The sequence below is a fragment of the Delphinus delphis genome, chromosome 17 (assembly GCF_949987515.2).
Source record: "Delphinus delphis chromosome 17, mDelDel1.2, whole genome shotgun sequence".
Taxonomy (NCBI): Eukaryota; Metazoa; Chordata; class Mammalia; order Artiodactyla; family Delphinidae; genus Delphinus; species Delphinus delphis.
The window spans coordinates 67,196,167-67,223,450 of NC_082699.1; the positions used below are offsets into that span (position 1 = coordinate 67,196,167).

The 27,284-nt window shown below is 45.2% G+C and overlaps 1 long non-coding RNA gene across 2 annotated transcripts in view; it reads left to right on the forward strand.

Moving 5' to 3' along the window:
• The window catches only part of LOC132413268 (uncharacterized), a 35,479-nt gene extending 8,454 nt beyond the window's left edge, over window positions 1-27,025 (forward strand). For both annotated transcript variants that reach the window (XR_009516656.1, XR_009516655.1), the window contains exons 3-5: window positions 17,400-17,479; window positions 25,291-25,480; window positions 25,846-27,025. This is a non-coding gene — a long non-coding RNA (uncharacterized lncRNA). The remainder of the gene's footprint in view (window positions 1-17,399; window positions 17,480-25,290; window positions 25,481-25,845) is intronic.
• Window positions 27,026-27,284: the final 259 nt, after the last annotated feature.

Here is a 27,284-nt window from a genome sequence, read left to right on the forward strand (position 1 = left end):
TGAGAAGTGGTCTGGGGCTGTCACGCACCCCAGACCTTCAGCTCTCCATGCATTAATCCTGTGCCTAAATTGTGAGGAAGCTTTTAACCCTTTCCTGGAAGAGGGATCACCAGTTGGAAAACACCGAGGCTTGTGGCTCCTGGAAGCTGGCTGTTTTAGGAGACCCCTGCCATTATATTGTTGGTGTTGAACCAGAGTCTGATTTGTGCCGGGGAGTCTGAGCTTGTAGCTGGACTCCTGCAGAAGCCTCATGAAAGATGCATTTCACCAGGTGGTTCCAGGGGAGAGACTAGCTTAAATTACAGCTCTACAAATCCAAATATTGGCATATCTGCAAATCCAAATGTAGGGATTTCAAAAAAAATCTAAATTCTAAGAATCTTATTTTGCACTTCTTGTGCAAGAAGGGGAGGATGAGCTATTCAGAGAAGAGACAAGCTGTCAATAACGAGAGAGAAGCTTCGGCAGAGCAAACCCAACCTCCTTTTCTTTCCTTGGCCATTCTTCATGCTTCCAGGGAAGAAGACCTCCGACAAGAGAGAGGAAGACGGTGTTCAGCGCAGCCTTCTGCAGGACAGATTAGGGGGGCCCCCCACCCAGTAACTGGGGCATTGGGCTCACTACATCTTGTTGGTCGATTTCTGTCTGCTTTCCCCAAACCACTTCTAGGCCTGGGGCCAAGGGATCCTGATGAAGGACTCACCCTCCTATAGTCTATTCACAACACAGCAGCCCCCAGCAATCCTCTGAGACAGCGAGCCTAGCCAGGTCTGCTCAAAACTCTATGGCTCCCTGTCTCCCTTGGAGAAAAGCCAAAGTCCTGAAGCTAAATCCAGCCTCTTACCCCAACACCAAATTAAATCTCGGAGGCAGAGTTTTGGGTGAAGTAGAGAAGAATTAGCTTTATTGCTTTGCCAGGCAAAGGGGGTCACAGCAGACTAATGCCCTTGAAACTGTGTGTCCCAACCCAGAGCGGGTAGTGAGGAGTTTTATAGGAGTGGTTCAAAGAGGGCGTGATCAGCTGGTGGACATTCTCCTGATGGTTTGGTGGGGAGGTTTGGAGGGAGTCGGCATCATCAACCTTCTGGTTCCAGCCAGTCTGGGGTCTCCGTGCTTGTGGGCAGCAGACTGTCCTTAACCATTAACTGTTAACTTCTCCCACCTGGTGGGGGTTTCAGTATCCGCAAAACAGCTCAAAGATGTTGTGTGCATCCCTTGATGGGGAACCAGGACCTCGTCCCAAGGCTGCACTATGGTTTCTCTTGACTGTTTGTTTCTCCCCTGTCTCTGCATCCCCTCCTTTCCCTAATTAACAACTACTTGAACCTGCCCATTGGAAGTCAGGGAGGGTCATGGAGGCTGAATAAAGCCTGTTTCCTGTCATCAGAGAAATGGGGGACACAGAAAGGCTTTGTGCCCAGGAGCCGCACAGGGTCCTGCTCAGTATCAGTCCCTAAAATAGCCCCACAGCCCTGCCTGCCTCCTTCATTCCCTGTCTGATGCCCCATCGCTCACACCTCCAGATGCACTGTCCCCTTGCTCTGCCTCCCCCGTGGTTGGCATGCTTCTCCCCCACATCCTCAACATTTGCTGTCCCTTCTGTCTGGAACGCTTTTCCCCAGATATCTTCATGGTGTGCTCTTTAGTCTTGACTCAGATGCTAGCTTCTTGGTGAGCTTTCCCCAAGAGCCCTATTCAAAATTTCAAATGTCCTCCCATACATACTGTCAACTGAAAAAGAAAAACGCACAACCTGAAAGTTGAGAATTATGTTTTATTCCTCAGGCTTGCTGAGAACTTAAGTCTGGGAGGCAGCCACTCAGATAGCTCTGAGGGATGGCTACAAAAATGGTAAAGGAAGAACCAAGATAGATAGGAGCTTTTGCAACAGAAACCAGGTAGTCAGAACATCAAAAGATTACTGTTAAAGAAAAACCAGACATCTCAAGTTAATGAATTTAGCATTTTTCTATATATGGGAAGATGCAAGAGTCTGGGCTCATTGAAATCATTCCTTTGATGTGCACCTTAACTATCCAGGGCCAGTATCTTTTTTCTTTTTTTTCCATCCCGAATCCCCTCAGGGTGCAGAGTCAGGGTGACTGCAGTGGCTGATGGCTTGATGGCTGAAACACCCTTTGTTTACCGATATGGCAGGCGACATTTGTCATCCACAATACCCTTTATCCTCTTTCCTGCTCTATTTCTCTATCACTTATTCAACTCACTTATCACCTTTTAGTGTTCTATACTTTATTAATTTATTTTAGTTTATTATCTCTCCCAGTTAGACGATACACGCTATGAAATCAGGGATCCTTGTCTTGTTTACTGGGTTCTCCCGACCTCCTAGAACAGTGCTAGGCTCAATACATTGTAGTTAAATTAATAAGCGAAAAGGCTTTCTGTGGGTCATCTCTAGTCATCCTCACAACAGCTTTAATGGTGCGGGAATATTGTCAATTTACAGATGAGAAAATGTATTCTAAAATGTACTAAATGCTTAGGGTACACCAGGTACTGTACTAAGCAGTTGAGTTTCAGGGGGGTTAAGAAGTTGGGCCCAGGTAACACAGCTAAGTTCACCATGAAATTCTATCTCTGTACTGTCCAACATGGTAGCCAGCACTCACATGTGGCTATTAAGCATCTGAACTGAAATGTGTCATAAATGTAAAATGCACATCGATTTCCAAGAATGAGTACAAAAAAGGTAAAAGATCTTACTAATGTTTCCATCCTGATTACATATTGAAATTATAACATCTTAAATCTATTGGGCTGAACAAAATATATTATTAAAATTAATATCTCCTGTTTCTTTTTACTTTTTTTAATGTGGCCACTTTACAAATTTAAATTACATGTGTGGCTTGCATTTGGCTCTTCTAGCTGTTTCCATGACACCTTATGTCTCTGTCTTCAGTATATTACCTCTTGGACCCTTGAGGGCAAGAGTGAAATGAGTTTGTCTTTCCTATGAGGATAAGAGCAAAGATATGCAGAAGGCATCAACAAGTCTCAAAAGGATTAACATACCTGTTATATACTGCTTGTGTCCCCCCCAAATTTATATGTAAAAGCCCTAACCCCAAATGTGATGGTATTTGGAGGTGTAGGGCCTTTGGGAGATAATTGGGATTAGAATGAGGTCATGAGGATGAAGCCTCCGTGGTGGGATTAGTGCCCTTATAAGAAGAGGAACAGATACCAGAGCTTCCTTTCTCTGACTTGTGAGGACACAGTGAGAAGGTGGCCATCTACAAGCCAGGAAGGAGGCCTTACCAGAACCTGACATAACCAGCACCCTGATCTTGGAATCCTAGTCTCTAGAACTGTAGGAAAATAAACTTCTGTTGTTTAAGCCACCAGTTTGTGGTATTTAGTTATGGTAGCCCAAGCTGCCCAAGACAGTACCTAAAGATGAATGCCTGCCTCTGGAGGACAGTAAATCTCCAGAGGAAGAAATGGGCTAAAGTAGGCTCCAGGGTTACATGTTTTAAGCAACTTCTGTTAAAGCAGATAGCCCCCTGCACAAAATTGAGAGTGGGGTCTGTGAAGAAGGAATTCCCAGTCTGATGGAGGTGGACGAGGCTGGCTGTCACAGAGCCAGAACTCCAGCCCTAGCATTACTGAGCATCTTCTACTCCCTTTTACTCCCTGCCAAGCGAGCGACCTTCTAAGAGGCTTTCTTCTGCCCCTATAGACGTGCTTACAAAGATGACATATTGACCTAGTAATTACAGTTCTTTTTGCCATTCAGTAAGCTGAGGGGGCTGGTTTTATGTGTCTGACTCTGTGGGCTGAGTCCATTTTCAGTGGGTTGGCAGAGTTGGGTTTCTGAACCTTTGATCTTGAGGATCTCACCTCAGATGACAGAGAATTCATAAAGGTGGTACTAAACAAAGAAACAAGATAGTAGCAGCTAATATTTATTGCATGCTTACTGTATCCAGCACCACCCTGAGAGCTTTATATGTATTCACTCCTCTAATCCTTACCTGTGAGGTAGGCATTATTATCATTATCCTCATTTTACAGGCGAGAAAGCAGAGGTATAGTAAATTTAAGGATCTTGCCCATGGCAACACCACTAGTGATTTGCAGAACCAAGATTCATATACGGGACAGTGCCATGGAGTAGGGGTAACCTCCTGCTATCCACCTTGCCCAGACAGGAACCCATATGGCTGAGTTCCTCTGTCTTCATGCTCCACACTCCTCCTGGTCCCATCTGTGGGTGATGAAGCCATCGCCTTTGCATGCGTTCATAAGTCTGAGTCTTCACCATCTTTCTAGGCTTATCTGCCAGTTTCCCAATCGCCCTGTATGCCTCGGCCACACCAGTCCTTGGTTTCTGTTCATCTCACTCTTCACAAAGCTAAATTCCTCACATTCTTTCTGCTTCCAATCAAGTCAAGTCCTTAGAGAGCGAGCTTTGTTAACTAGCCTTTTACCCACCTCACTCTTCCTCAGCCCCTGCTTGCTTCCGACAAACGCCTATTACAGTAGTGATGGTATTTGCTTATTTGCTTGTCATTGCCTGCCTGTCTCTTCAGGAGTCCAGACTTCGACATGTCACTGTCACACCCTCAGCGTCCAATGTCATATCCTACACACAGTAGATGCTTAACAAATATGTGCTGAGTAAGTAAGTCCTTCTTTGGATTAGCCTGATATTCCTCATTCTGTATGTGTCAAGAGAAACAGCTCTTCAAAGAGTGATTTTTGAGTTTCAGGTATGTGCTCAGGTTTGCAAAGCTAAGCTGCTAAGTGGAACCAGGAGGAAGCTTGATGGAGTAAAAGTGGGTCAAGGAAGAGAAATGAAAAAACAAAACACAAGAGGAGGAAAGCAGAAAGGGCCTGTTACGCCTAGTAAGGAGAACAAATAAGGTTCGCTAAAGTTCATTGAATGAGGGGTTGATTTCCAGTTGACTGAATGAGTTATCTGACTGGAGTGGAGTAAAGAGTGGGATGGAGCTCTGTCTTTACATGGTGAGGACTTACCTTCCATCTAGCCCTGCCCTGGGCCCTGTGGCTGGAGCTGAATGTGCACCAGTACACCTGGCAGTCAGCTGCTGTGCCTGGCAGTCCAGTTCCAGGAATCCTTACTGAACACCTACTACGTTACGTCACGCACCCTTCCTACTTGCTGAACAAAGGGACTGAAACCTGATCTTTGCCCTCTGGGAGCTCACAGACCCATCACCCCAACTAGCACCTCCTGAACAACTTAGTAGATGATCAGTAAACATTTTTGAAGTCTTTGGATTAATGAGTGCATAGAATAGGGCCTTTGCCTTAAGAGTCTTAAAAGCAGTTGGGAATGTCAGGCAAGGGATATTTATTTAGAGACTGAGCCAACAATATAACTACAGAAGCTATGTTGACCTAGCTTTTGCAAATCGGAGGGGCTATAACCACTCTGCACATACCTATTGTAGGGGAGGAAAAAAAGTTTTTGCTCTATGTATCTTAGGTTCATTGGCTGGGGCCCTCAAATCAGACTGACAAAAGACAGATTAACAAGAGAAAAACAAATAGAAGTTTATTAATGTGTGTATCATGTACACATGGGAGCACTCTTGTGATAAGTAGATAAAGGGATATTAGAGCTTGGGCTTGTATAGCATCTTAGCCAAGAACGATAATTTTGTAGAGAAGTGACAAGACAAAGGAAAAGGACTTTGAACTTCTAGGGGCAGAAAATTGTGAGAATGCAAATATGTGGGGAAACTAATGGGGGATAAAAGCTAGTTGCTAAGGTTTGTTCATGTTGACCCTTTCTGGGTGCCATCTTGTCTCCAATGATAAGGTTGTTATGCCCCTCTTGGTACAGAAGTGGGGAAGGAGAGGGAATTCCCTGGTGGTCCAGTGGTTAGGACTCGGTGCTTTCACTGCCAGGGCCCGGGTTCAATCCCTAGTCTGGGAACTAAGATCCCACAAGCCAAAAAAAAAAAAGAAGTGGGGAAGGGGACACCTTAACAAGGGAAATTTATGTTCTGTTTTTAGCTAACTAGGGGGAAGGTGCAGAGCTTTTCTTATATCTTCTTCTCAATTGCCTTCAATTCAAAATAATCGTTGTACCAAAGTGGCCTATTTTGGGGTAGCATATTCTGCTACTCTTCACTACGAACCAGTAAAAAGATGAGGTCCTATCTCTGAGACAGCAGGAGGATTTAGTCTGCGCCTGGTACTGTGCTAACTACTTGTAATCATTACCTGGTTAACATTCCTCACAACTTCACAGGGCAGGTACTATTATTATCCTAATACCCATTTTAGAGCTGGGGAACGTGAAGTGTCAGAAGTGACTTGTTCCTATCACAGAGCTGGCCAGTCATCCCACCAACTGGATGTGGACCCAGGCAGGTCTGAATCGAAACCCCACTGGACATGGCTCCTTTGCACTCTGACCATCGATGTCACAAACAATAGGACAGAGCTTCTTGGTGAGGCAAAATGCAGCCATTAACTCACTGTTTCCTTTTCCTCTTCCTCCTCCTTTAAGTGGGGCATGCTTCACCCAGAGCAGTTAGTCCAAGGGTTTCAAACAGGTTTCTTAGGATTTAGCATGCCCATACTGATTGCAGAAACAGACTGATGGAAGATGTCCCCACTGGGAAGAGGAACCTGAACTTCCCATGTAAGGATGGCCCAGGGAGAAGGAAAAAGAAACAACCTGGGGACCCTGACTAATTTGACCAATGTATTACCGTGGGAGGGCCTGGGTCATTAGAGCTTTGGGGACGTGCCAACGAAGATAAATAAATTGGATTTCAGTGTGCTGTACCAAATCACTACGTCCCTGCAGACACTTAAACACAACAGTAACCTGGGCATGAAGTTTGCCATTTTGGCAAGGTCACAAAGATTCTGTTTCCCACCAGGGCAAGTTTCCCTCACCTAGGGATTTACAAATTCCTGTCCCCATTGTCAGGGACTAGATCAACTCTTACCAATACAGTCCTCAGCCCTTTTCCTTCCTTATCCTCAAGCCCCAGGGGCTTTTGCCTCCTGAGTCATTATGTAAATGACTTACAGGCAGAATCTAAAGCCATTAACCAGGAACCCTCCCACCTTGACCATCTCTAGTTAACTGGATTCCTGCTTAACTGAAGGTTAAATAAAACGTGCCTTGTTTAAGGGCTTGTTATTGAAAATCTTTTTAAACTGTGTTAGTTCACGCACCTGCCTAAGTTTCTGGAGCAGAATGAAAATAATCACATTTTTGCTTGATGCTCAGACATCTTGCAGCGCCTTGGGGCATTATTCTGCCTAAACGTTAGTATTACAATTTCACTGTAGTTGTCGACTTTTGTGAGAAATGGGGCTCTAACTGTTCTAAGTTGAAGAAGAAATTTTAATTTAATTTTGTTGAGAGAAGTACAGCATCTTGCTTACCCCGTGCTTAGCAGAGTATCAGGGCATTTTCTCAAAAATTCTGATAAGTCGATGAATGTCTGATATGAATTTATTTCTTGCTGTTGTTTCTTTCCCCCCTAATAATAATTGTATCTGCTCTTTATTGATTGCTAGGGATGGTTCCAGGTGTTGTGCTAAGCACTTTGTGTGCTTTATATCATTGCATCCCTGCCACACAGTGGGTGGGTTTTACCTCACAGATCAGCCTCAGAGAGGTTGAATGACTTGGCCGAGATTCCAAAACTAGGAAGGGGGGCTTCCCTGGTGGCGCAGTGGTTAAGAGTCGGCCTGCCAATGCAGGGGACGCGGGTTCGTGCCCCGGTCCGGGAAGATCCCACATGCCGCGGAGCGGCTGGGCCCGTGAGCCACGGCCGCTGGGCCTGCGCTCCGCAATGGGAGAGGGCACAACAGTGAGAGGCCCGTGTACCGCAAACAAAAACAAACAAAAAAACTAGGAAGGGACGAACTAGAATCCACATTACTTGCAGAGTTTTATGGATGGTAGTCTCCATCTGCATATGACACTAGATAGGCAGGAATGCCCCTAAAACCATAAGGAAATGGAACCTACGTGAAATGAGCATTGAGGGGGGACAGACAGATATACACAGATATCCTCACCCACACCCACAGACACACACACAGACACACACGTACCCTGGTCCTAGACACCCCATCGGTTAGGAAGCCAGGACAGTGTAGTAGTTTAGAGAAGTGATTTTCAAATTATCTGCAAAAAAGGGCCAGGCTGTTTGTTTTGTTTGTTTGTTTTGTTTATAACTTCCAACTTTTTGTGAGCTGATACCTTTGTAAAATAACAGATATAAATTATTAGAAGAATGAAGAATATAATACAATGATATAGAAGTCCAATTTTTAAATTATTATTACACTCAGCAGACATAAAATAACCGCCAAATAGTTATAAAATTTCTACCAGCTCACTCCCAATTTCCATTCTTCCTCTGTGGACAGGTAACAAGCAGTTGGGGGACCAGCAGAGGTACTCACTTTTCAGGGCTGGATCAGGCCAACCCTTGCTTCTCCAAGGGTGGTTACCAACAGGCAGTATGGGCCTCACGCCGGAGGGAGCTGAGCTTGCTGGAAATGCAGGATCTCAGACGCCACCCCCGATTGGCTGAACCAGGATTTGCAGTTTAACAAGATCACCAGGTGATTCTGGTGAGTGTTAAGGCTTGCGAAGCCCTGATTTAGAACAAAGGCTCTGAAGTCCGACCACCCACGCTAATCAAGCTCTATCTCTTACACCTGTGTGCCCTTGAGCACCTCACTTAACCCTGTGCTTCAGTTCCCTAGTTTTAACAGTATACTCCTCTTCTGGGCTGTGGTGATCCCTGCAATGTAATGCACCTGGAGGGTTAAGGGCAAATGAGAGAGCGCTCAGTGGAGCTTAGCCCTCTGGAAGGTAAGGACGCCATAGCTACTGTTGTTATTGCTAACGATTTTTTTTTTTTTTTCCTTGCGGTACGCGGGCTTGTGGCCTCTTCTGTTGCGGAGCACAGGCTCCGGACGCGCAGGCTCAGCGGCCATGGCTCACGGGCCTAGTGCGCGAACCCGCTTCCCCTGCATTGGCAGGCGGACTCTCAACCACTGCGCCACCAGGGAGGCCCCCATTGCTAACAATGTTTTGTTTGTTTGTTTGTTTTTTGCGGTACGCGGGCCTCTCACTTTTGTGGCCTCTTCCGTTGCGGAGCACAGGCTCCGGACGCGCAGGCTCAGCGGCCATGGCTCACGGGCCTAGTGCACGAACCCGCTTTCCCTGCATTGGCAGGCGGACTCTCAACCACTGCGCCACCAGGGAAGCCCACATTGCTAACAATTTTTTGTTTGTTTGTTTGTTTTTTTGCGGTACGCGGGCCTCTCACTGTTGTGGCCTCTCCCGTTGCGGAGCACAGGCTCCGGACGCGCAGGCTTAGCGGCCATGGCTCACGGGCCTAGTGCACGAACCCGTTTCCCCTGCATTGGCAGGTGGACTCTCAACCACTGCGCCACTAGGGAAGCCGCCATTGCTAACAATTTTTTGTTTGTTTTTTTGCGGTACGCGGGCCTCTCACTGCTGTGGCCTCTCCCATTGCGGAGCACAGGCTCCGGACACGCAGGCTCAGTGGCCATGGCTCACGGGCCTAGGCGCTCCGCAGCATGCAGTATCTTCCCGGACCGGGGCACGCACCCCTGTCCCCTGGATTGGCAGGCGGACTCTCAACCAGTGCGCCACCAGGGAAGCCCCCATTGCTAACAATTTTTTAAAAACATTTTCTTAGGCCATACTGTTGTCCTTGAGACATGAGCACCCAGGCCAAGGGTATTTACTTTAGTGTTTGATGTTTAATTAGCAGTCAGCTGTATGGAAAGTTTCCCCTCCCCCTTCCTGATCCTGGTCATTTGGCTTTGGGACCTACTGATGCTACTTAAGCCCCTTGGACAGGTTCCTCACCCCGCTCATGATCATCTATTGGTACTAACCATCCTGAACAGGGTGAGTCTACAGGAGGACCTGGAAGCTGGTAAGTTCTGTTTTCCCAGGCTGTTAAGGACTTTTCTTACCAGGGCTTGGTGGAGAAGAGGGGAGGGAGCTACTGCAGTTCAGCTGGGAGAGAAGACACATGCCCTTGTTGATGTGGTTTGGGTGACAGCAGTGACTCTGTCAACCCAGGTATCAAAAGTCCAGTCTAAGATTGACGAGTGCTCTCTTTCTTTTCTTCTGTCTACAGATAAAAGCCAGCATGTCCTCTAGTGAGACTGACAATTTTGTGAGCACAGAGCCGGGAAAAGGCAGCAAACCAAAGTGAACAGTCAGCTAAGTAGAGTTTGCTGGAGATTTACGCAGAAACCTACCCACAGAAGCAGGGCTGAAGGATTTATAACAGGGGCGGGATAATTTGTTCTTGTGTGCGAAGATAAGGGTAAACATATTTCATGCTGTGATGTAAGCCCCTATCTGCAGAAGTCAGGAGAGATTCCCTGCCCTGTTGCTGAATCGTGTGCTTGACAAATTATTCTCAGAAGCTTATTTTAAGAGACTTTATCTGGAGGTCTCACTGGGGCCCAAATATGAAAGGTGGAAGGACATGCCTGGGGGCAGAGGAGGGGGACTCTTCTGTCCCTGCACATCTGGAAGCTCAGAAATGAAAGTGGCACGGGGCTATAGTATTTGGAAAATCCTGGAGAGGAGCTGGGATGGAAGCGAGTAACTGTGTGATCCCTGGGCCTGATTGAGGAAATATGCCAGGAAACATGTGTTCCCATTTCAGCCCATCTTGGCCTTGGGCCAGCAGTCATACCCACCCTAGACCTGCCTCTGCCCTTTATTTTGTCAACAGCAGGTAGATAAAGTGCTCTTAGTTTCCAGAGCTTCTCATCACACTTCCTGGGAAGGAAGCCCTTACTGAGCTCTAGGAACTGGCTGGCTGTCTCCACCACACCTCTAGAGGACAAAGGCAGAGTCTTGATAATCTTTGTATCCCTTATGTGTAAATTTTCTATATGTGCTAAAAATGTTTACAGAAATAAGAAAGAAAGCTGGAGCTCTGAGGGTGAACCTCTTTAAGAAATACAGGAATGTAACTTAAATTTTGCAGAATTATCATTCTATAATATTTACTATTTGGTGTTCTGCCATTTTAAAAATAATTCTAATTAATCTGTAAGTAATTATTATCCCACTTTACAGATATTGAAACTGAGGGTCCAGAGCCAAGAAAACACAGATCTCATGTAATGAAGCCAGGACTCAAACCTACTACTGTTAGATGTCCAACCCCACTTTGTCCAAGCTGATGCTAGAGTCACGATCCCAGGCCCTCCATGTTCCTTTGGGGACTTCCCTGAGCCTAGGCCTGGGCCCCATGTTTCCCATTTGTAAAACTGGGGGAGGGATGGACTAGGATCCCACAGGCTGCTTGTCAGTGGGTGTCAGAAGTGCAGGAGAAGAAGGTGAGCAGCCCGGGACGCTGGGCTTTAAGGCTTGAGCAATGTCAAGTGGGAGTCCCCAGTAAATTGAGATGTTGCCACACAGACTTGGGCATGAGAAAAACTAACAGAGAGCCAGTCACTATCACAAGGGCTTCAAGGGGCAAATTCAACTCAGGTATCAGAAGTCCAGTCTAAGACTGATGAGTGACCAGGCTGGTGGGAGAGAAAACAGGTTGATCCCCAAAGATGTGTGTGGCCACAGTTGTGTGGAGAGTAAGGCCAGACACACATGCACGCACATGCGCACACCCACACGTGGATACAGCCATCAAGAGAGCATCTGTGTGCAGCCAGAGATACAAGAGACAGGATAAGATTCTTTTATGGTGCAGGTAATATCACCCCGACTCTCAGGCTTCCCCTACGTAGGACTTGGCAGGTGATTAAAGTCTCTTATTAGTCTTTATTCATCATACTTTCCATATTCCTGGTGCAGACAGGATGTATAATATATTACATTTTATGGAAAACAAAGGATGAGATAGGTAATATATATATATTCATGTTTTTTTTCCCATGATTTTTCCACATATAGACTATTTCTGTAAGTTTACCCAAAAAGCTTATAAGCATGGTTGCCTCTGAGTAGGGATCTAAGGACCAGAGTTGGGAAAGAGAGTAACTTTGCATTACATTCCCTTTTATAATATTTGAACCTTTTAATCATAGATATGGATTCCTTATTCAAAATAATAAACTGTTAAAAAAAAAAAACACACACACAAAAACAATGTTCCCGTGTCTGTCTTACACTCCGCTGTTTCTGAATTGGTTCCTGTGAGTGAATGATTGTTTCTGAATGTGATTAATTCTGAGAGTATTTATGATATGGTTGGAGGCTGTTTATGGTTCAATGGAGAAGAGGGGATTGATGGAAGACCCTTGGAGGTGAAGAGGATGGAAACGCCCTAGAGGAGGGAAATTCCTCCAGCCCCAGCCAGGAAAGGCCATATTAACCACCAGGGAGTGATGAGTGTCAGTCATTCTAGTAAATCAGTTAAGAAATAAGCTGGACTCTTTGTCTGGACACCTAGCTGAAGTGGGAGTAGCTAGGAGTATGGGGAGGTTTGAACTGAATTTAGGGAACTTATATATATATATATATTTTTTTTTTTTTTGAAAATAAGATGACTGTACACACCAGACATTTCTTGCTGGACTGACCTGTGGCTGCATAACTGAGATGCAGACTTTAAAAGAACTAGCTGACTTTGTTTAGTCCTGCATGGAGCCAGACAGTGAGTAGGCATTTTGCTGGTCTCATCTCATTTAATCTTTAAATAATCCTAACAAGTAATATCCCATTTTACCTGTGAAGAAATTAAGACCCCAGGCAGTTAGGGGTTATTCAACTGGCCCAAGATGTCACAGCTGTTGATAATAGGGCAGAGTCACAATGTCGCTCCAAGTACTCTTTGATTCCAAACCTTTGGCTCTACTCAACGCCACCTGGAAGAAAAGGAGACAGGGCTTAATTACCTACAAGAAACTGGCAAATAATTCTGCTAAGGTAGCAGGCTCTCAGACACTGGCTACGTCAGAATCTCCTGCAGAGCTTGTTTAAACACTTATTGCTAACCCCACCCCCATGGTTCAGATTCAGTAGGTTTGGGCTAAGGCCTGTGAATTTGTGTTTCTAACAAGTTCTCAGGGGATGCTGATACTCTGGTCTGGGGGCTCCACTTTGAGAACTACTGCCATAAAGTAAAGAGATTAGAAAAGGGGCTCTTAAAGCTTATTTGGTGATTTTAGTGTCAAACATGGGAATAGGGCAATTACGTGCTGTTTATATTTCTTGTAATTATTTCCTTTGTGTTTTTGTTTGGATTTTAATAAAATACTTTTTGGAAATATCCACCTATCTCATCTATTTTAAGGGGAAAAAGGGAAATGACTTTGTGTCTACAGGCAGATCAGAGAGTAAGGGGGAGCATTTACCTTAAGGTGTGGAGTTCAGACATGGCCAGAGGACTCCCCAGAGGAAAGGCCCAATCACTAGTCAGGACTCTTCTGGTCACAAGTGACAAAAATCTAACTTCACTCATTTAAAATTGTATTTGGTTGTGTGTAACAGAAGCTCACTTTACACAGGTGTCTTGGAACCAAGTTTCTGATTTTGTTGTACAATAACACTTCTGGAGTTAGGTGGTCACTGGCATTGCTTTAGAAGGTCAACAATATCAGGTCTGACATCTCTTTTTTTATTTTCTTTTTTTACTCATGACTCATTTGCTCAATTTTTTTTTTTACTCGCTTACTCAAAGTGGCTGCTGTGGCCCCAGTCATCACATCTGTGTTCTAGTGAGAAAGAAGGTGGAGGGCTTCCCTGGTGGCGCAGTGGTTGAGAGTCTGCCTGCCAATGCAGGGGACACGGGTTCGTGCCTCGGTCCGGGAAGATCCCACATGCCGCGGAGCGGCTAGGCCCTTGAGCCATGGCCACTGAGCCTGCGCGTCCGGAGCCTGTGCTCCGCAACGGGAGAGGCCACAACAGTGGGAGGCCTGCGTACCGCAAAAAAAAAAAAAAAAAAAAAGAAGGAAGGTGGAGAATGGAAGGGGTGTGGTCCATCTCATCAGTTGTTCATATCCTTAAGGCTTCAACTGTGTCACATAACCATATCTAGCTGCAAGAGAAATGGATAGAGTGAATGGTTAGTTGGGTACATTGCCTCCCTACACAAAATGAGGATTTTTGTAGTCAAAGGAAAAGAAGTGATTGGATATTAGGAAAGCACTTAATAATCATGTACAGCAAATTGGGCAGAATGGGGAATAAATTGCCTTTATGAGAAAAGCAAGAATGGAGTGGCTTCAGGAAGGCTGTATGAATTAGCTTTTGCTTCATAACAAACCACTCCAAAACCTAGTGACTTTTTAAATTTAAAGTTTAAGTTCAGACAAATATCTATTTGATGATGAATCTGTGGATTGACAACTTGGACTGGGCTCATCGGGGGGACTCATCTCTGCTCCATGTGGTGTCACCTGGATACAGTGTTACTGCTGTGACCTTAGCTAGATGGCTGGGATGTTTGGGACACCTGGGATTTTCTTTCTATGTGGTTTCTTGCCCTACATTCACCTTCTTCACGTGGTGGTAGAACAGTTTCAGAGAGCAGCAAATTATTTTTTTTTGAGAAACAAACCCTCAAAAACTTGGTGAAGTAAGTCACCACCACTGCATTTGCTCGTCTGTGAGCTATGAGTCATCGTTTTGGACTGGGCTGAGCTTGATGATTCTTCTGATGATCTCTGGTGTCTCACATGTGGCGTGACTGGGACCAAATGGTTTATGATGGTCTTCTTTATGGCTGGCAATTGTTTCTGGCTATTGGCTGGGCCATCTGTCTCCAGCAGGCTAGCCTGGGCTTCTTCACATGGTGACTGAGTTCTGAAAGCTGCAAGAGAAAGGGTAGGTCCCAACGTATAGGTGCTTTTTAAGCCTGTGCTTGCATTGCATTTGCTGATGTCCTACTGGCCAAAGCAAGTCACTTGGTCAAGACCTGAATCAGTGTGGAATGGGACTGTGCAAGGTTGTGTATACAAGGAGGCAAGGCTTACCGGTGCCCATTACTGTATCACAATCTACCACATATACCCTAGACCAAGGACTTGAATGTCTGCAGGGTACTCCTTATCATGTCTTTGCCTTTCTCTGCATGCCATCTTCATTCCTTTACACAAACTACTTCCCCTAAGTCTGGAATCCAGGAATCACTTCTTCAGCTTCCCACCTAAAGGGAAACAGGTCTTTTCCTCTTTAATTCTATTCTGAAAATAGCTAGGAAGAACTTTGATTGGTCTGCTGTGGGTCAGATGCTCACCCCAAGGCTAAGCAATTGGGATACGATCATTGGCAGCTCCCAACAGACCCTCATATTTGGAGAGAGGTTGCAGAAGGAGCAATTTTAGAGACACCATTCTAAAAGTGAATTGAGATCCCTTCTGGAATAATGGAGATAGAGTGGCCAGAAAAGACAAATAGATGTGCAGTGTTGGGGACCATTGAACAGAAAACCTCACAGGCTCTCTTTTAAGAAGTTTTTTTTTTTTTTTTGATTTATTTGTTTTGTTAGGTGGTTGGAAGAGTCTGGATTTAATAAGAACTTAAGCTAGTTTAAAAATCAGTTTCTATTGTTTTCCAAAACATTACCTTATTAAACCAATCTACACATTTTCCTTACTTTCTTTGAAAAAATGCAGATTAACATCCACGGCTGGCCCCCCATGGGAACGTTTCTAACTGAGTGTTCTTTGTGGCAAATATACAATAGAGATTACATTACTTGTCACTCACCTCCCTCTGAGATTGTGTTGGGAAAACAGCACACCGAAAGCAAAAGAAGAAAGACTTGCGTCCTTAATTGGCACATCAGTCACATCAATGAGGGTCTATTTTTTTCCTCCAATCCTGTTACGAATTTAAGAGCATATGCTAACAAAGTTCCACATCGGGATCTGTGAATATATGGGATTTGGGGCAAACAGAAATCACTGGGATCACCTCCGCCGTGCAGGGGTCTCTGATGGAGGCATTCCACCTGAGTGTCACTGAGGGTCCCCAGCATGAGCGGAGTGTAAGGGCCCACTCTCGCTTTTTAATTGGATCGAAGGAAAGTTAAGAGAGGCAACCACTGAAAGTGCAGGAGAGTGGAGGAATGCTGGCCTTTGGGGAATGCTACCCAGTTTCCACAAATAGTAGAGATTCCTGAAAGGCTTTGAGGGAGGCTCTGCTGGGTAGCCATGGCGATGCTGTGCTTCTCGCCTCCCTGCTGCCAAAGAGCGAGTTTGTTCCTCTTTCCCAGGAGCCTTAGCTGGTGCAGCCGTGGCTTATTTCAGAAACCTTCTAGACACAGCTCCTGCTCGGAAGCACTTCATTACTTGGTAGAACCTGCTCCTCCCTGTCTTGGTGCCCTGCGGCGTTTCACAGGCACCCCTTCTGCACAGCAAACATTTGCCAGTAATTGTGGTACCACCGCTTTTATTTAACCTGCTCTGGTTTGCTTCAAGGGGTTATTTAGTTCTCTTTTCGATTCTTTGTTGGCAGTTAGGGTGTGTTTATCAGCAGGATTGCTGGGGAGTCTCGGCTGTGACTTTGGAATATGAAAACAGTCTGGCTTCACATATAGCCAGTTCAAAATTAATGTTCCCTTCTCCCTGCATTCCTTGGCTATCTCATCTCCCCTACGCACTGGTCCTGAATGGGAATTTATGGGAGATGGTTGGGCCCAAACAGGGATTTCTCATTGAATGCAGTGGACAAGCCAAAATGAGAAAAGTTTAAATCAGGTATGTTGTGCAGAGGTCCATGAGAAGACTCAAGAAGAATCCATGGGTTTCAAGGTTGGGCTACAGAGCCAGGAGCTAGTTCAAGCTACTCAGGGTACATTTATGGTGCCAGGAGTGGAGGTGGGAGCTGGGGGGTGGGGGAGGGAAACGAGAAGTTTTCAAATGACTCAGGGACCCAAGAGAAGGAAAATGAGACCTGAGATGTGTTTGTGGATATAAAGTGGAGGGGGGGCTACGCCCCCTACTTGAGCCAATGCCCCTCTATTCTTATATTTTCCATATTGAGTGACCAGCTAAGATGCATAATTTTTTAAATTAGCAAACTCTACATTTTTAGAGCAGCTTTCGATACACAGAAACATTAAGAACAAAGTACAGAGTTCCCATAAACCCCCTTTCCTCCCCCTCCTCAGCTTCCTCTATGATTAACATCTTGCGTTAGTGATACATTTGTTGCAATTGATGGACCAATATTGATCCATTAACTAAAGTCCATAGTTTACCTTAGAGTTTACTCCTTGTTGTACACTCTATGGTTTTGCCAAACTCATAATGTCATGTATCCACCATCACAGTATCACGAATAGAATAGTTTTACCTCCTAAAAATGCTCTGTGTTCCGTCTATTCATCCCTCCCCTGAAACTCTGGAAACCAATGAGCTTTTTACTGACTCCATATTTTTGTCTTTTCCAGAATGTCATATAATTGCAACCATTTAGCCCAGAGACACCAACCCAAGGAGCTGGACAGGTATCTCCAAGGAATGCAGGAAGGTAAGTGTTAACGAAGCTGTATTTCTTGCTTGCTACATCTGTTTTACCAACTTTTCTGCAAAACATGTTTTGAGCAGTCATGATGCTCCAAACATAGGAGGTATAAAATTAAATGAAATATGGTGTCTGCCTTTGTGGGTGAGGCTGATGAGTCAACATATAATTGGATAATACACTCTGATGACAGTCCTTGTAGGGTGCTCTGGGGGCATCCATGTGTCTCTTCATCCCACAATATATATAGAGTGCCTGCTGTGTTCCAGGTGTTGGGCTGGGCTGGAGACACAGAGATGAAAGAGGCACATGATCTGCCTACAAGGATCTCACTTTCCGCTGCAGGGGGTGACCTGTAAACACGATTCAGGGCAGCGAGGGCCAAGATGGAGACAAGAGATAACAGAACTCCTTGGAAGAAGGCATGGTTGAGAGTCTTTGCTTAAACTCTTTTTTTTTTTTTATGCTTTAGGCAGAGGAAGTAGACTTCTTATTTTATCATAAAACCATTTATGGAAATGTGTATACGTAACTACTTTAGCTAAAAAATTCTCTCTGTTTAATCTGAAGCCTGAGATGATAAATTCCTCACTCTGCAGAGGAAGCCTCAGTATTGCAGCATTAAATATAGATCATTGAGCTTCCTGAGGTGGAAGATGGAAGCCAGCATGCGGAGGGCAGTCCTGCTTAGATGAAAATGACATCCTCAGTTAGTTCCCGCTATGAATTCTCCTGGGGTCTAGTGAATGAATTTGATGCTCAGGGGAAAAAGTAGCCTTGCTTTTTCTTTTGGATGAAGAATCAATCATTGCCTGTCCTGGTCTGGTTGGCTGTTTTAAATAAGACTCTGCCCCAATGGGAGCCTCTCACGGTTTGGCCAGGACAATTAGAGAAAGGCCAAAGGCGTCCTGGAGTGTGATTCCCAGCCGAGAGTTGAATGTGAGTGAGATCTGACAGCTCCACACGGCCTCTCTGCACCAGCAGATGTTTTCTGCCCAGGACAAAGAGACCTAACAGTATGTTCATCTTTCACCCCCAGTTCACATGTGCTAGCCCCTGCCTGATAAAGAAGTTGACAGGTATTCAATCTGCCTGTACTATGTAGTTCTTCCTACTGCAGGTTTCCATGAGGTGTTGCTTGAGGCTGCATCTCCCAGGCTTCCCAGCTGGGCTGCCTTGTCCAGAACTGTTTGTCGCTGCTACAGTACAGCAGTTAAGAACATGGGCTCTGGATTTAGACAGTTTTGGTTTTGAAATCCAATTCTGCCACTGACTAGCTATGAGGTGGACAAGTTGCTTTACCCCTCTAGACCTACCTGTAAAATGAGAATAATAATAGTATCTGTGTATCAGGATCCCAACAGGAAATAGGTACTGCACTCAGATAAGGATCATTCAAACAGGACTTGTTCACAAAAGGAGAAATCATAGATGTGTGAAAGGTTTAGGGAACCACCCTAGATAATGAGGGAACCCAGGTTAACAGCACAGAGCTAAGCCACTCCTAAGCCACTAGGAAAGAGGGGAGAAAGAAGGAACAGGAACCAAAATGGGGCAGTGGTTCTTAATAAAGGTCTCTGAGGGCTCCCCCAGTGGCGCAGTGGTTGAGAGTCTGCCTGCCGATGCAAGGGACATGGGTTCGATCCCCAGTCCGGGAGGATCCCACGTGCTGCGGAGTGGCTGGGCCCGTGAGCCATGGCCGCTGAGCCTGTGCGTCCGGAGCCTGTGCTCAGCAACAGGAGAGGCCACAACAATGAGAGGCCCACGTACCGCAAAAAAAAAAAAAAAGGTCTCTGAGAAAAGTTATGACCTTAGTCCACCGGAAATGACTTTACGGGAGGCAGCGGGCAATCTGACTTGACTTTCCTTCCTTTCTCCAAAATTCTGCTCTCCTAAGGCTCCCTGCTGGCCAAACCCAGCTAGAAGCTGGAGGACATGAGAGGAGGCAATATAATCTGTACAGACCAGCCTGCCAGGGCAGAGAGCAAAGTGGAGGAGAGTGGGGATGGCTGTGTAGGTCAAACATCCGGCACAAACTCGTTCACGGCGTGGCTCAGCTGATTAAACAATGAAATGGCATTAAGGGCTATCAGTTCTGGGCATCAAGTGTTTAATGAAAGTTAGCCAAGATTATTAGTATTTCTCTTTTCTAGGTCAAAAGTGAAATAGTTGTCAATGACTGAGGGCTGAGCACATGAAGTAGGACCTGTCTGGAGTAATAGAGGGTTATACACGTGGTCCCCACCCAAGCCCACGTAATAAGTCTGTGCTTCCTTTGGTATAAAAGGAAAGTTAAGTTTTTTGTTTGTTTGTTTGTTTTTTTGCGGTACGAGGGCCTCTCACTGTTGTGGCCTCTCCTGTCGCGGAGCACAGGCTCCGGACGCGCAGGCTCAGCGGCCGTGGCTCACGGGCCCAGCCGCTCCGCGGCATGTGGGACCTTCCCGGACCGGGGCCCGAACCTGTGTCTCCTGCATCGGCAGGCAGACTCCCAACCACTGCGCCACCAGGGAAGCCCGAAAGTTAAGTTTTGTTTCTCCTCTCTGAGGAATGCTCAAATACTTCTTGCACCCTGTTCCACTTTCTGCACTCCTATCATCTTGTCTTTGCCATTTCTGGTAGCATATGGCCATGCTATTATGAAGAAAATGTGATTTAAGCTACTAGTCACTAAAGTAGTGGTTCTTGAAAGAGTAAGCGTTCTTTGGGTTATTGGAGGGGTGGGAAATGGGGCCTCGACTTGTCAAGATGCTCCCTGTCAGGGGGTGCCCTCTCTGCAGGTAGCATCTGAGATTTAATACCAGCAAACACTTGCGAAGAATTTTGGATTCCAGACACTGTTTTACTACGCGTCCTACATGCATCTTCATGAACCCTCACAGTCGCCCTTTGAGGCATTGTTACCCTCACTTTACAGATGAAGAAACTGAGGCACCAAAAGTTTCAACTTTTTAACCTAAGTTCTCAAAGGTCCAAGTAGCAGAGCCAGAAATTGAATCCAGTCTGACTGCAGAGTCTCTGTTTTTCTCTACACTGGCTGTGTTGGCATTCCTGCCTCATAGTACGTGTTCAGGAAGTACTTATTGAATTAACTGGAGTAAATGCACAGAGCTATAGAAAGTTTAGAAAGTTTTAACTCCATGGACTATACACCCTTGTTTGAAGGAAAGGCTGATGTAATGAATTTATGTCCATGAGGCACAGGAAAAAGCCAGATTTAGCACTTTAAAGTCATTCTGTTCTTATATATAAAATTATTTATGTAGGATCCATTTTGGCATGCAGATCATTACCTAACATGGTATAAATACACACACTCACACACAAACTACACACACCATGTCTTTTCCAGGTGGGGACAAGCTGGGGTAACTTAGAGAGCGAGATTCCGACTCATCGACTCATCGCTCTGGAAATTCCAAGAGCTCACATTTAGAATGTTGCCTTTGGTGGGAAGCAGCTCATAGCCGCATAGAGGAGTGAGATACATGTTATCATGGCCGTTGGGCTTGACTGTAGTTTAACCTCAAGGTCATTGGGAGGCCAGAGCGGAACAAAGGAAAGAATGTTGGCCCCTGAGTCAGCTGAGCCTCCAGGCACACTGGCCTCCCTCTGCTGGCCTGCCCATCAGCACCGTGGCAGTCTGTACCAGCCTTTAGCAACGCAGCCACATTCTTCCCACAGGAAGGGAACCCACCCCCTCCCGGGCAGGAAAGCAGGGCCCCTCCCTGCCTGGCCCTCGTTCCTTCTTGCCCTCACAGCCCATCTCCCCACTCATACAAAAGACTTTTTCAGAAACTGGTTACCTAGACTTGAACTTTTCAACAAGGCTTTTTGTTTTGTTTTGTTTTTTTCTTTAAGCTCCACAGCTAAAATACCAGATCCTGCTGTTGCTAAGATTAAGGATTTTCTTCCCGTTTTCTCCCTCAGCTCAGTTTCCGTTGACTGGGAAGGACCAAGAGATGGATTACTGTTCCCTTGCCAAAGGCAGAGAGGGTGCTTGAGCTCCTGGGGCTTACACTGGGATTTGACGTTACTCGGACCTGTGCTAATCATTCTTAGTTATTCCTCATGCTCTCCTAAAAGTGACACGCAATTGTGTCAGTAACTAAGCCCTCCCGAACAAAACCACTCAGCCCTAAGTGTACACAGGAGAACCAGGAATTGGAGTAAAAGGTCATTTAACATGAATATTTATATATTGTACATAGTGTGTTCCATGATTCATTCAGCTTATTTTCATTTTATGCATTTTCTTCCCACTTGCAGTCTTTATTTATTACAAAGTTGAGGCTGTTAGCAAAATAACACTTAGGGGTGGGTTTTCTTTTTCCCTTAAAAATTTTTTTTTCCTGCTTTCTACTTTATCTCTGGGAAGGTATGCCAGTATAGCAACAAAACTGGTCACTGCTGCCAAACCCCAAGAGACTGATGGCATATTGTTCTGAGCTGAGCATCTTTGCCAGGCTTTTACCACTGAGGGCTGAGCACGGTGGCTGTGTGAGCCCTGTGGTTACTGAGCTGCAGCAGCTCACGTCAGTCACCATCTAGGGACAGGAATCACCCATTCCTCTGACTTTTGATGTGGAATTGCAGGTACCAAGATGGCTTGAGGGTTCACTGGGTGCCTGTAGTCTGGAGCTGGAAAGACTTGGGTTTATGGCCCAGCACTGCCACTCACCTGCTCTGTGACACTGGGCAAATCACTTTAACATTCTGAGCCTCCGTTTCCTCTTCTACAAAATGAGCATAATAACAGAACCTTCTTGGCAAAGGTAGGCACATGTTAAAATGTATAAAATGTGTGTACACACTCGGCTTGACATATGACAAGTTCCAAACAAATGTTAGCTCTAATTACACACACATGATCCTAACAGTAGCCCAGGAGGTGATGAGGAAATGCAAACCCTAGGGGATTAACTCCCTTTCCTAACACAGGCATCTAAAGCATTTTGTTATCCAGTCCATGTTTGTTTCCTTCCGAAGCTTGTGATCTATTCATGATGGAACACACCTCAACACCCCTTCCCTCTTTTTATCAGAGGTATTTGAAGTCTGGAAAATTTGGCCTTTTGGGGCCTTGACCTGGATACGAATGATAAGAACAAGTAAAAAACATTCAGGTTTTCCTCCTGCCAGTGCCTGTGTTGAGTTAGAAATGTCATCCTAATGTTTTGGTTCAGGGCTGAGTTCCATCCTTGTGGGAGCTACAATTCCCAGCACTCCTAAACTTCGTGGCTGCCATCATGGTCTTGACAAATGGTTTACCAAGAGGTGCATCCCCCAGTTCCAGGGGAATATCCTGTCCAGTTCTGAATGTCATTTTCCAGGAAAAACAGACACACACTTGGGCATGCCAGGAGGAAGGCCACCAGGATGGTGAGGGTTGTGAGAATATACTAAGAGCAACAGTTGCTAGATCTCAGATGAAGAGGCCTGATGCATGGGAAACAGATTACCTTTACCTTTGAGGCTTCGGATGGAAGGTCTTGGGCAACAGGTAGGAGTTACTGGGAGATAGATTTGGGTTCAACTGGAGAGAAAAAGTTTCAAGCCTGAAAACAGTTCAGCAATAGAATTATCTGTGATGAAGAGCTGAGTTTCTCATCCCTTAGAAGGGATGTGCCCAGTGGACTTAGAAGCAATTTTTAACAATGTTATTCTAAGGATTTATGCATAGACAGGAAGATAGCTAAGGTCCCTTCCAGCCCAAAGATTCCATCATTGTGAAGTAACTGTCTGCAGATTTGCAAAAGGCTTTCCTACATCTATTTTCTTTCATTCATATGCAGTTGATCAGTTGACCAACAAATAGCTTTGTGCTTCCTACTGTATGACACTAGGTACCAAGTATGCATCAGAAAACATCTTGCTCTCAAGTACCTTATAGTCTTGTGGGGTAAATGGACAAGAAAACAGACATTTGTAACAGAGTGTGGTAAGGGTTATAAGAGGAAGCACAGGGAGCTGGAGATGAGAGAAGGCTTCCTGTTGGAAAGGACCACCAGGATGGGACCTGCAGGAGCTGCCTAGGTGAATAGTGGGAAGACAGAGCAGGAAAGGCATTAGCATGAGCAAAAGCCTAAAAAACAAGGCAGGGTGAGGGAGTTGTGAACAGTTCCATTTGCCTGGAACAGAGTCCATAGAGATGAAAGTAGGGACAAAAAGAGACAAGACTCGAGAAAGAGGTGGTAGATGGTAAAAATGGCCACAGATTCTTTTCCTCCTATTAACAGGGGAAGTCTATTCCCATCTCTGAGTTGACTGTGGGACTTGCTTTGGCCCATGAAAAATGAACAAATGTGACACAAGAAGAGGCTTGAAAAATGTTTGTACATGGAAGCTTTTTGCTACTCTTGGAACCTTACAATGACTTTTTTTTTTTTTTGCGGTATGCGGGCCTCTCACTGTTGTGGCCTCTCCCATTGCGGAGCACAGGCTCCGGACGCGCAGGTTCAGTGGCCATGGCTCACAGGCCCAGCCGCTCCGCGGCATGTGGGATCTTCCCAGACCGGGGCATGAACCCGCGTCCCCTACATTGGCAGGCAGACTCTCAACCACTGTGCCACCAGGGAAGCCCAACAATGACATTCTATTAGGTCCAGGGTATCCTCATGGATGATGAGAGATGCTTGCCACAGTTTCTTGGTCACCCCAGTCTACAGCCAGCTATCTTCAGAAACAGAGTCACACAGCTGACCTGCACTTGCCCATGGATGGATAAGTGAGCCCTGCTGATACTGGCTCAAAGCACCACAGAATCACAAGCTAAATAAATGGCTTTTGTTTTCATCCATTAAGTTATTATTATTATTAGGTAAAAGCTAATTGATGTGTCAGTCAGAGAGATTTATAAATCATGTTAAGGAATTTAGATTTGAATCGGAGAATGCCAAGGGTTCTTCAAAGAGTTTAAGCCATGAAAGTGGTAGTATCAGATTTGTGTTTCAGAAAAATCACTGTTGGACCCAGCCAATGAGATCATGTGTAGTTAAGCGTCTTGCAAATTGTGAAGCAGGGTGCAAATACAGTTGATGAGTAAAAATAGTAAGGATGCACGGGACACAATTTCAAGGCAAACCCTTCAAATCAAACCCTCTGAAAACATCTAGCAATGGCACATCTGGCTACAAATTATCTCCCAAGCAAGTAGCTTGCTGCTGGTAGCCAGCCCTGGGCCTAGAAGAAGAGCTGGACAAAGCAAGGTGGCATGGGGGAAGGGCAGAATGTGCTAAGACCATAGGAAACTCACTTTTCTCAAAGATGACCTGGATCAGCAGTTCTTCAGGCTAATTTGGTCCCTGGATCAAAGACCTGGGTCAAGGGGCCTCAGGAAAACCTTTCAGGAGATTATCATAAGGAGATAATCAGAGAATTGCACAAAGATTGGTGAGTTTTTTCTTTGTAGCATTACTTCTAATGTCAAAAGTTTAACACTATAAATGTCTAACAAGAGGAAAATAATGATGTTATTATAAAACTATGTGGTTGAAAACTATGCAAATGTTAAAATAAAATTTTCAAAAATTATGGCACAGAAGTTCACAATATAAAAAAAACATGTATAAAGAATGCAACAGACAGTTTTTCACTAATATTCATTCTAGCCTTTTACCTTAATAATAGAACTCCTGATTTTTAACCGGACACATGGCCACCCAGCTAGAAACCGTTTCTCAGCATCCCTGGATTCTGAGTGTGACCATGTAGCTGATTCTGGACGATGGAATGTGACCAGGAGTGATGCATGCCATTTCCATATTGTCCCCTAAGTATTTTTGGACTAGAGTTCCTTTTGCCTATTCCCTTTCCTAAAGGATCAGTTGCAGATGTGACGATGGCAGCTAGAAAATACACCTGAGACCCAGAGCCTGTCTAGGGAGTAACCTGTCTGCTGTGCTGATGAAACTCCTGCCCAGCGTGAATGCCTGACCAAAGCTCAAGTGACTCATGAGCTGCTGTATGTTTGAGGGACACTCATCTGAAGGTCACTGATCAGGTGCACAGGTGGGCAACTTGGAAAAGTCACACACTCAGCCAGAGGCAGAGTCCTGCCAAGCCAAATCTTCATCCTTGCAGCCTGGCACCTTATCTCTTAGATTAACTGTAGTGTTGTGAGGACTGCAAGGGACGTGAGGAGCTAAGGGAAGAAGGACTGTCACGGGGGTGCAGGTGGGTGTATATAAAGTGTGAATCACCTTGGGGTATTCATTTTGGGTCATTTCTCCATTGGCCTATTTCTCCTGACTGTGGGTCCTACTTCCTTTCCGCTATGGGTTGAACTGTGCCCCTACCCCACCACATTCTCCTGCAGAGATCCTAACCCCCAATACCTCAGGATGTGACCTTACATCTTTTTTTTTTTTTTGCAGATGTAATCCAGATGTAATCCAGTTAAGATGAGGTCATTAGGGTGGGCTCCACTCCAATATGACCGGTGTCCTAATTAGAAGGCACATAGACACATACAGAGAAAATGGCCATGTGACAATGAAGGCGGGGGTTGAAGTGCTACAGCTGGCAGTCAGGAATCACTCAAGATTGCCAGAAAACCACCAGAAGCGAGCAAGAGTCAAGGAATGATCCCCCTACACAAGACTTCAGAGAGAGCACGGCTCTCCTGACATCCTGATTTCAGACTCTAGACTCCAGAACTATAAGATAATATATTTCTGTGGTTTTAAGTTACCCAGTTTACGGTATTTTGTCATGGCAGCTCTAGGAAGCAAATATACTCTTTTTAGCCAGCCCGACTCTCAGGAATGGTCAAAGCCGGCAGAGCTGTCCAAACAGCAGGGCACCTACAGGATTCTAATCCCTCACACAGAGTTCTGGGAGGGAGCAGCTGGGCAGGCTGGGGCCCTGATTTACAGGGTTTCCTTTAGATTAAAACCAGAATGCACCAGACATGAAAAGGTGCAAGCCTTATTACTTAACACTGACTCCTACCAGCGTTATGAGGGAAAGAAACAGATCAGGGGTATCTGGAAGATCTTCCTGGGAGGCTGAGCCCCAGACCATGAGTCATATTCTCCTAGTTTCCTTTTTTGGTATAATTCTTTTTCTGGGACAAAACTCTGCCCAAATTTTACTCAGACCTCCTAAGAAGGTGAAGGTAACTAGACACATGTGAGTATCATGCACTTTTCTCATTTAAATATCATTACAATAAGGTGGGGATCCTATTGCCAGGGCAACTAGTAACAGAAAATGAGCAGTGTAGTTTTGATAGAGACTCTTACTCCACTTGGACTGATTCCTACTGTGTCCCTGGCTACCCTCTCATTTGCTATTAAAAGGATATAACCGTTTTTGGGTATTTTTTTTTGAATTTTATTTATTTATATTATTTTTCTCACCTTGTTTTGCTTTCCTCTTTGCCAAAGTTCTCATTCCTTACCCTCAAGTTCAAGCTGACCTGCAGACTTGCTACTGACGTTGCTAATTTAGCTCCTTCCATTCTTCCCACAGAACTTGATGATGTTTCCCCTTCTCCTGTTCAGGAGCCTCTCCCTCTGATCAACACTTCACTCACCAGTTTCCATGACTGTGTCCCCAGGGCCTGACATGTAGTCATATGACCTACATAACCTATCCTGAGTATAAAGCCCAGCAGGGCTGTGGACCAGCTCCCATGACCATGTGATAAATTCTTCAATAATTCCAGGCAGCAGGTTCCTCATCTGTAAAATGAGATGTTCTACTTTATGAGAATTAAATAGGATAATGTATGTGAAGTCTGATGCCTATAGGCTTTGCATTAGTTATCTAATGCTGTGTAACTTAGTGGCTTAGAGCAGCAATAATTATG